Genomic DNA, 10,230 nt, shown 5'->3' on the forward strand with positions numbered 1-10,230 from the left:
GAAACTGCCATTTCTAGATGTGCTGGTCACAAGGGAAGGCGAAAACCTGGGACACAGCGTGTATCGAAAACCGACACACACGGACCGATACCTGCACAAACTGTCAAACCACCACCCGAGCCAGAAAAGAGGCATGATTAGTACGCTCGTAACGAGAGCAGGACGAATATGTGAGCCGCAACACCTCAAACGAGAAATGCAACACCTGGAAACTGTTCTGAGGAGCAATGGGTACTCCACAAATTACATTAGATGTGTAACAGAGTGTCTTAGATCGGCGAAGGAGAAAAGAGACCCACTTGCAAGGTCGGGAATATACCGTATACCATGCACATGCGGAAAAGTTTATGTCGGAATGACTGGACGATCAATTAACACCAGGATCAAAGAGCACAAGCGACATTGCAGGTTGGGGCAGGTGGAGAAATCGGCCGTGGCAGAGCACGCACTGAATGGGACCGACCACGTAATAAAATTCGCCGACACGGAAGTTCTAGCTGTAGAGAAGCACTATCACACGCGCTTGTTCAGAGAAGCTGTAGAAATACAAAAACACGCGAACAGTTTCAACAAGAAAGAGGAAAACCTTAAGGTAAACGGATCCTGGCTGCCCGTACTGCAGCGCACGACCGTCGCAGGTAGCAAGAGGAGAACCGCACCGGAAATGACCGCGGAGAAGCCCTCGGACGTTGGCGCGCCAGGTACATATAGTCTGCGGCCGCGAGCTCGCCTCCAGTTCACCACCGGCAATGGAGGGTGAAGCTTTGACAATGCCAGCCACTCGTGCTGGCGAAACGTTAGAAAAATCATTAGATGAACGTCGACCGAAGAACCCGAGACAGAAGCCAATAGGCAGTTTGTCAACAAGTGGCCACGAAAGCCTTAACAATTTTGTATAATTAGTTTTGCAAGTTGCACACTGGCAGAATGTGAAAGAGCCTATTCTGTAACTGAGCTTGAAGCGCTCTCAGTAGTATGGGCATTCCTCAAGTTCCAGTACTTCCTATGGGGAAATCACTCACAAGTATATTGTGATCATAAAGCATTTTCATTCGTACTGACATGTAGGCTATTGCACAAAAGATTAGCCAGATGGCGTCTTTTTCTCCAAGAGTTCGATTTTGAGGTAATTTTTATCAAAGATGAACAGAATAGTTTGACTGATGCTCTGTCTAGACCTCCTCGAGGATTTAAATGAATACGTCGAATTAACGGAACAAACATCCGACTTTAGGATTCTACTCATGTACGATGGTACATGTAGACCCTATTATGTGAAAATGTGTAAAACATATGAGTCAGCTTCAAGAGTAGGAGACTCGATGGAGCAAGGTAAGGCAACAACTACCAAGTACTGACGATACAGACTTGAGAACACGTTATAAGTTACATTATGAAGGTTTGTTTTATCGTCAAACGCCTCAATCTAGTAACTGGTGTGTTTGTTTACCCGAAGCATATCTAGACAGTTTTATCAGATATACTCATAACTCATGGGGTCATTATGGTGTAGCCAAGTGTGCTCAGAAAATAATGTCATACTGCTGTTTCCCTAACATTAACCTGCTAGACGTATCCAATAGATGCCGCAGGACTTTTTCCGACAGGGTGGCAAAAGGAGGAGTGAAATGTGTAACAGTCTTGTATGATGTGTTTTCTAAATATCTTCAGATGTACGCCACTGAAACTCTAATGGCTGAGTCTACAATTAAGCGAATCGTGATAGAATATTTTGTGAGAGTGAATAAACCAAAAACAAATTTATGTATCCAAATTTCATCCTGAGGCCAGCCCAACAACCACGGGTATTTTGTGAGTTTAACAGGTCTATCAGAACGTGCACACCACGCGGACACACTAAGTGGACTGAGTATGTGACGGCTTTTCAGCAAATAGTAAATAAATCTGCCACACTCATCAACACGTTTTACACCAATCGAATTAACGTACGAGAAATATAAAATAGACAAGTGGGTTAAACCCTTACCTAAATATTCTGAGAAAGAGATACTGTCAGAAGAAAAGGTTAGACAAGCTTTAATAACGTTGGAAGCAAAGGCACAAGCTATGGGAAAAGAGTATGATAAAAGCGTTGGTCGCACAACTATTTTTCACATTGGGCAAGAGGTGCTGTTGCGTACACATCCTCAAGCTACGAAACACAAAAAGATTAACAAAAAAATGACAGTTGTTGTACACAGGGCCATACAGTATACACAGAATACGACACTCATGGTGCTATTTGTCGAGCAACCCAAAATCAGGGAAAATACGTGGACTATATCCACATAAAAATGTCAAAGAATTCATGCGCTATAAATAAGAGGTCAATACACCTCCACCACTTCAGCCCTATAGCTCTCAAGGAAAACAGAACAATCAATAATCCTTATAGAAATTTGGAGAGTCTATCTAACAAAATGTGATAGAATGTGATATAATATACAGTTTCGCTTTGAAACACGCAAAATATCCATATTACTTTTGAAACAAAGTGAAGAATCTCATTATGAATGTTAGACCAGGTATAATCCAAGGTAAGTACGAAGATTCTTTGAAATCTAGCATGAAAATTTTATTATTCTATTCAGAGCGAAATGACAATACACAAACTGTATGTTAAACACATTTTTGGAAACAGTGAATATTAATGACAATACAGTCTGGCAGCCTTGGCGCAGCGCGAGGGGAGTAAACATCCCCCCCAACCTCGAACCACTTTTGACGTATTCTGCAGTGACCATTTTCGCTCATGCGAGCTATACACAAAGCGCTAGCGCTCCATTTAACAAACAATGATGGAATGTAAAAGATACAGTGCATCGTTCAAACATTAACTAGTGAAAATGAATAAATCGCATTAAGTAAACACTGACACATACGTAAGACCGAATAACTGGAAATTCGAACAAGTGAAGTAGTAATTTTTTCATGTTCCTTATACAACTAGTAATAGGAACAAAGAGTACACTTGATAACCCGTATCGCAAGCCACGAGTATTATTACTGCCCGCTTTGTATTCTTTAGACAGATTTTGCTACTATGAAATATTTTATCTAATGACATGTCCATTTTTCCACGTCATTATGTGTACATACTTCAAAACCAGCTTCACACATTCAACCGTACGTAGACATAGGAATATGTACAAGAAGAAAGATATATCGGAGTAAGAACCTATGGATAAAAGAAATTATTTACACTGAAAAAGCTATGGTCATGCGTGAGGAAAGAACTACTTACAGAAAGGTTACGATTATACTAAAGAAATAAATAAAAGAAATGTTAATGAGTAAGCAACGAGGAGGAGCAGGCTAATGAACATAGTGATGGTACTAAAATTATGTGCGATTTATATTACACTATCTACAGCTACTTACATTAAGAAAGGACTACGCTATTTATATAAAACTACAGCCGATTGAGTTTTGACGATTATACAATACTTTATACTACTATATTGAAAACTACCTCTAGATTACAGTGAATACAAAAGGCTTATGTACTGTACAGAAAGAAATAAATTAAAAAAGAAAATGAGATTAGGCACACTTGATTATAATGGCGAAAACTTTGAGTAGCTAGCAACTACAAGCCTCAAGATCAGTTAAGGTTCATTACGGCAAATAAACATTATTTAAACAAACACAAAGCGCATAAGAAAGGATGAAATACTGATAAACATATTATCTGAGAGTATGCAGAATAAATGTTATTAGCAAAGATATTAAATGTACCAAGTTGTATTTTATGTGTGTGTGTGTGTGTGTGTGAATGAACACGCTGACTGACTTATGGGCAGTTATGCATAATTAAGAAGTTATAGAGTAATAAGAATTTTGTAGGGAATGATGCAAAGTAGCATGTCCTGCTTTGCGGAAGGATTAATTTGGAGGTGGAAGGTACCAAATAACAGCCCCCCCCCCCCCCCGCCCCTCATACTCGTTTATAAGTTATGTATAATTGTGATTGCGTATGACTTTATGAGCCAACGGCCTTGCCGCAGTGGTAACACCGGCTCCCGTCAGATCACCGAAGATAAGCGCTGTCGGGCTGGGCTAGCACTTGGATGGGTGACCATCCGGTATGCCGAGCGCTGTTGGCAAGCGGGGTGTACTCAGCCCTTGTGAGGCAAACTGAGGAGCTAACTGATTGAGAAGTAGCGGCTCTGGTCAAGGAAACTGACATACGGCCGGGAGAGCGGTGTGCTGACCGCATGCCCCTCCATATCCGCATCCAGTGACGCCTGTGGGCCGAGGATGACATGGCGGCCGGTTAGTACCTTTGCACCTTCATGGCCTGTTCGAGAGGAGTTTAGTTTAGTTTTATGAATTTATGAATAAGTAGATACATTTGTATTCAGTGCGTTGAAACAGCTAAACATGAGTGTAGCTCTGCCAGCTCAAGAGTAATAACAAACACAGTGGATCTCACATTAACATAGCCGGCGTGTTAAGGGATTACGTAAACCATTGAGTGCTATGTCCAGTGGTTATGCAGGTCATGTTTGAGCATAAATTAACACTTACGTTCACGTTGTACACAGAGTAATACAAAACTAGCGTAGTAGAAACATTTCAACACTATATTCAAACACCAAATTACCAGTGAACATGAACATAAAATGCAATGAAAACATGTACACATACATATCGGTTTGTAGCATAAAAGGACGCCTTTGACAGTGATTAGCTGAGTGAAAAATACAAATTTAGACAAAGGATTTTAAGGCGTAGATGGGAATATAAGAAACTCTATGCTGTGAGCAGAATATGGATTTACAACAAGTGTCTCACCTGTCTTCGTAGCAACTAGCGTAAACTATTTGTGAAAACAAGTATAGTATAAGTTGGATGATGTTTATCTTAAACAGAAGTTAGTTGATGCAATTCCTATGCTTTCCCTTTCCTCGTGCAGTGGTGAAATTTCTCTTGCTTGTGTTGATAATAATATCAGTTTTCAGATTGTTACGGGAGATTAAAGATTTTGAGAAGTAAATTCTTCATTCATTGAAAGAAAGAAAAAGGGGAACATTTTTTAGGGTTAAAAATAAAGGTGTCAGCTAATATTAATTACGATGAACCTCGAACTAAAATATAGATAAGATTTTCTGGGAACTACATCTACATCTACATCTACATTTATACTCCGCAAGCCACCCACTTTACGTGCCACTGTCATTACCTCCCTTTCCTGTTCCAGTCTCGTATGGTTGGCGGGAAGAACGACTGCCGGAAAGCCTCCGTGCGCGCTCGAATCTCTCTAATTTTACATTCGTGATCTCCTCGGAAGGTATAAGTAGGGGGAAGCAATATATTTGATATTTCATCCAGAAACGCACCCTCTCGAAACCTGGATAGCAAGCTACACCGCGATGCAGAGCGCCTCTCTTGCAGAGTCTGCCACTTGAGTTTGCTAAACATCTCCGTAACGCTATCACGCTTACCAAATAACCCTGTGACGAAACGCGCCACACTTCTTTGGATCTTATCTATCTCCTCTGTCAACCCGACCTGGTACGGATCCCACACTGATGAGCAATACTCAAGTAAAGGTCGAACTAGTGTTTTGTAAGCCGCCTCCTTTGTTGATGGACTACATTTTCTAAGAATTCTCCCAATGAATCTCAACCTGACACACGCCTCACCAACAATTAATTTTATATGGTCTTTCCACATCAAATCGTTCCGTACGCATACTCCCAGATATTTTACAGAAGTAACTGCTACCAGTGTTTGTTCCGCTATCATATAATCATACAATAAAAGATCCTTATTTCTATGTATTCGCAATACATTACATTTGTCTATGTTAAGGGTCAGTTGCCACTCCCTGCACCAAGTGCCTATCCGCTGCAGATCTTCCTGCATTTCGCTGCAATTTTCTAATGCTGCAACTTCTCTGTATACTACAGCATCATCCGTGAAAAGCCACATGGAACTTCCGACACTATCTGAGCTTATATGACTTTTATTTGTTTAATGTACTTGTAAATATGCTCATGTATGTTACGTAAACCTGTTAAAACCAATATTATTCGATATAAGACGTATCAGAAAGTGCAAATATGTGTGAAAAATATGTTCATGTATATTTTGCAAACCTGGGAAATGTTCATGTATATCGCTATTTTGTCGAAAGACGACATGTTGAGAAACGTGGCTGTTGTACTTAAGGTTTATAATTTATATAAAAAACAGCTACCAGCCACATGTATGGTTTAAAAAGTTTTATTATCTTCAGACCATGACCGGTTTCGGATTTTCCTTTACAAATCCATCTTCAGATGGCAGATTACACGCATTCTTAGTTGGACCTAGTTTTGTTTGTGTTATTCGTTTGCTGCAGAGCTGCACAGCTCTGCAGCAAACGAATAACACAAACAAAACTAGGTCCAACTAAGAATGCGTGTAATCTGCCATCTGAAGATGGATTTGTAAAGGAAAATCCGAAACCGGTCATGGTCTGAAGATAATAAAACTTTTTAAACCATACATGTGGCTGGTAGCTGTTTTTTATATAAATTATAAACCTGTTCATGTATATTTTTCAAACCTGTGAAAACTTATCTCATGCGACATCAGACTTATTAGAAAGCGCAAATAGGTGTGAAAGAGTGCTCCGTGAGTTGTGCAACGTACCTCAAATATGCGGACTTGCCACCTAGTAGTTAAAAAATATTTCTGTGTGGCGATTCAAGTTTGTAACTGCCAAGTGATTCATCAGTGCTGTGCGACGACTCAGGTTCGCAATCATCAAGTGATTCATCATCTGCAGTGTAGAAAGTTTAACAAACCTGCAGAGCTGCGCTGAAGAAGCAGAACAACGGCACGTGTGTGCTAATGGATAGGTGAAAAATCATCAAAATGTCGATGAAGATTTCATCCAGAGGTAGCTGGTCCAGCAGGGGTCCTGCTGCCTTACAATTCAGTGCAGACCGTTGTAACTTACGGAATCCGTGGGCAGGTGCAAATAGTTCCCCTGAGTGGATACTACGAACTGTTCATAGTCCATCACGAGCACGAATAATGCGCGGTGTGGAAACAATAGCCGCGAGGACCTTCAAACAATGGAGCCAGCTCACGCTCACGACTCAACGACAACAGAAAAACAAAGGACAAAGAAGACATAAATATTTGTTGCAAACTAAAGGAGAGACACGCAGTTGTCCTACATGTAAACAGAGAAAGTTCATATTTAACTTCATGTGAAAAAGGACAACATAATGTGAAACAAAATTTGTAATATTTTCTTTACAAATGCTAAGAAAGAAAATTTTGATAAAAATGTGACATATAAGGAATTTGATAAAAACGGGGCTTCCACATAACTAACACACATTTGTCAAACAGTACATTGAAGAATAATAGACAAATATTCCAATAGTTGAACTGCCAAAATAAATGTTTCTGACCCTTCTGTCATGAAACAGATGTGTAAACCTTACCCAACTGGGTAAAAAACGTAAAATGTATAAATTTGTGTAAACTAATAAGAAAAGGAAACTTTATACTGTGTGCGATGTATATGAATCCACAGCCCACAGCAGGGGCAGGTGTAATGGTACTGACGGCCGCTGTGGTCGAGCGGTTCTAGGCGCTTCAGCCCGGAACCACGCGGTTGCTGCTGTCGCAGGTTCGAATCCTGCCTCGGACATGGATGTGTGTGATGTCCTTAGGTTAGTTAGATTTAAGTTGTTGTAAGTATACGAGACTGATGACCTCAGATGTTAAGTCCCATAGTGGTTAGAGCCATTGGAACCATTTTTTGTAATGGTACTTGCTAAATGTTTCCAAAGAGCTGTACGATAAAAAAAGGAAGCGATGCGCTGAAGCAGAGAGGCTGTTAAATGAGAGAGATATGACTGGCAAATTTTTCAGTCGGCCGATAGAGAGGAGTCTGTTGTGTGTCTTGATGTGTCTTGAGGAAGAGAAGGCACGAACATTTTTATCGCTATTCCTGTTATAACAGTTTTCTGATTGTATTTAGGGTTAACATAAAAGTGAGGTGAAACATAGTATCTGTCTATTTACTTGACTAACAGTTTATCTCACCACATCGACATATAAATTTCTTTCATTCGGCAAGAGGCCAAGAATTAGCAACTTCTACGGCGACTGCATTCGAGACGACCATCGCAGCAGAAAGAAGACGTAAAGTTTCTCCTGAGAAGAAAGTACAACTAAGAACATTTACTATTAAATTTCCTAGGAAGTTTTTTGTTTGATAATGTCTGCTCAGCAGACAGCTATAAAAGCATTTCATTAACTTCCATTTATGACTTCACAGTTAAAATTCATAAAACATTTCTAATTAAAAAACTCTAATTCATTATCCACCAGCAAGTAGTAAAAAATAAAACAGAATACAGCGTGAGAGCGCGAATACGCTTCGCGAACCTTGCAGGAAGTTCCCGAAGAGTACCGATGCGAACGGCAGGCGCATGAGCGCATGTACACTCGGGCAAGCAGCTGGCACAGCCGCTGTCTACAACCACGCAGCTTTCACACGCCTGTACTCGCTTGCACATTGGCTGCGAATTTACAGTGTGCGCATGCGCGATGTGCTTCGCTTAGCATCAGACTTAGGCGAAATTTTTGCGAATGACGAATGACGACTACAGATATAAATTATTATTCGTTATTCGTGAATAGCAAATATTATTCGAAACACTATTCACTTACACGAATAAAAACACTTATTCATCGCCTGTGAATAAAGAGTATTGAGAATAATAGATAAATTTTGAATCCAGTGCCATTTATTGCTCCAATTCTTTGTCATTTATTAAAAGAATGCAATTTTTGTTTGTTTTAAATTAGGTTTCAGAACAACTCTTATTTTGTATGTCTCCTCAGAAACTTCATTTGATTTACAGAGATTTCCCGTTGTGACACTAAAGAAACAGATCCTACTCATGCATTCCATTCGTGAACTCGCCTCTAACCACGACTGCTATATATGACTTTCATCTCACAATCGTCTTCAATAAAAATTGAGAAAAGATCAATTCTGCTGCAGTGTTTCGCAAATAATCGGTTGTGATTCCACCTTAACTTCACTTCTCAAATCACATTCCAAATGAAATCTTCTTTTTACGTCATAATGTCATTCTAAACTCTTGACCCGATTTCTCTGACATTTCTTTGGCTGTTATAGTCTGAAGTTCGTTGTAAGCCTACCATGGTCGTGGGCAACAATGCAGGTGAAACAACTTTTTTTAAAGTCGTGGGTAAGACTTTACTACAATAATTTCAGCTTGTGTAGAAAGTCGAAAAAGTCTTCCAATCGTCAGTTGACACTTGCACGATACACGATTTGTAAGTGTGCTGCAATATTACGAACTCTTTTGTACTCTGAAGCGCCAAAGAAACAAGTATAGGCATGCGTATTCAAATACAGAGATATGTAAAAAGGCAGAATCCGGCGCTGCAGCCGGTAACGCCTGTATAAGACAAGTGTCTGGCGCAGTTGTTAGATCGGTTACTGCTGCTACCGTGGCAGGTTATCAAGATTTAAGTGAATTTGAACGTCGTGTTATAGCCGGCGCGCGAGCGATGGGAAACAGCAACTCCGAGGAAGCGATGAAGTGGAGATATTTCCGTACGACCATTTAACGAGTGTACCGTGAATATTAGGAAATAGTTTGTGTTGTGATGTGGTCTTCAGTCAGAGACTGGTTCGATGCAGCTGTCCATGCTACCCTATCCTTTGCAAGCTTCTTCATCTCGATGTACCTACTGCAACCTACATCCTTCTGAATCTGCTTAATCTATTCATCTCTTGGTCTCCCTCTACGATTTTTACCCTCCACGCTGCCCTCCAGTACTAAATTGGTGATCCCTTGATGCCTCATAACATGTCCTACCAACCGATCCCTTCTTCTAGGCAACTTGTGCCACAAATTCCTCTTCTCCCCTATTCAGTGCCTCCTCATTAGTTACATGATCTATCCATCTAACCTTCAGCATTCTTCTGTAGCACCACATTTCGAAAGCCTCTATTCTCTTCTATTATGGTCCATGTTTCACTTCCATACATAGCTACACGTCATACAAATACTATCCGAAAAGACTTCCTGACACTTAAATCTATACTCGATGTTAAGAAATTTCTCTTCGTCAGAAACGCTTTCCTTGCCATTGCCAGTCTACATGTTATATCCTCTCTACTTCGACCATCATCAGTTATTTTGCTCCCCAAACAGCAAAACCCATCTACTACTTTAA

General features: G+C 40.3%; 1 pseudogene; it reads left to right on the forward strand.

The window, feature by feature from the left end:
- Window positions 1–3,988: 3,988 nt before the first annotated feature.
- LOC126250560 (5S ribosomal RNA) lies at window positions 3,989–4,106 on the forward strand (annotated as a pseudogene).
- Window positions 4,107–10,230: the final 6,124 nt, after the last annotated feature.

This window comes from Schistocerca nitens, chromosome 3 (genome assembly GCF_023898315.1).
Source record: "Schistocerca nitens isolate TAMUIC-IGC-003100 chromosome 3, iqSchNite1.1, whole genome shotgun sequence".
NCBI lineage: Eukaryota > Metazoa > Arthropoda > Insecta > Orthoptera > Acrididae > Schistocerca > Schistocerca nitens.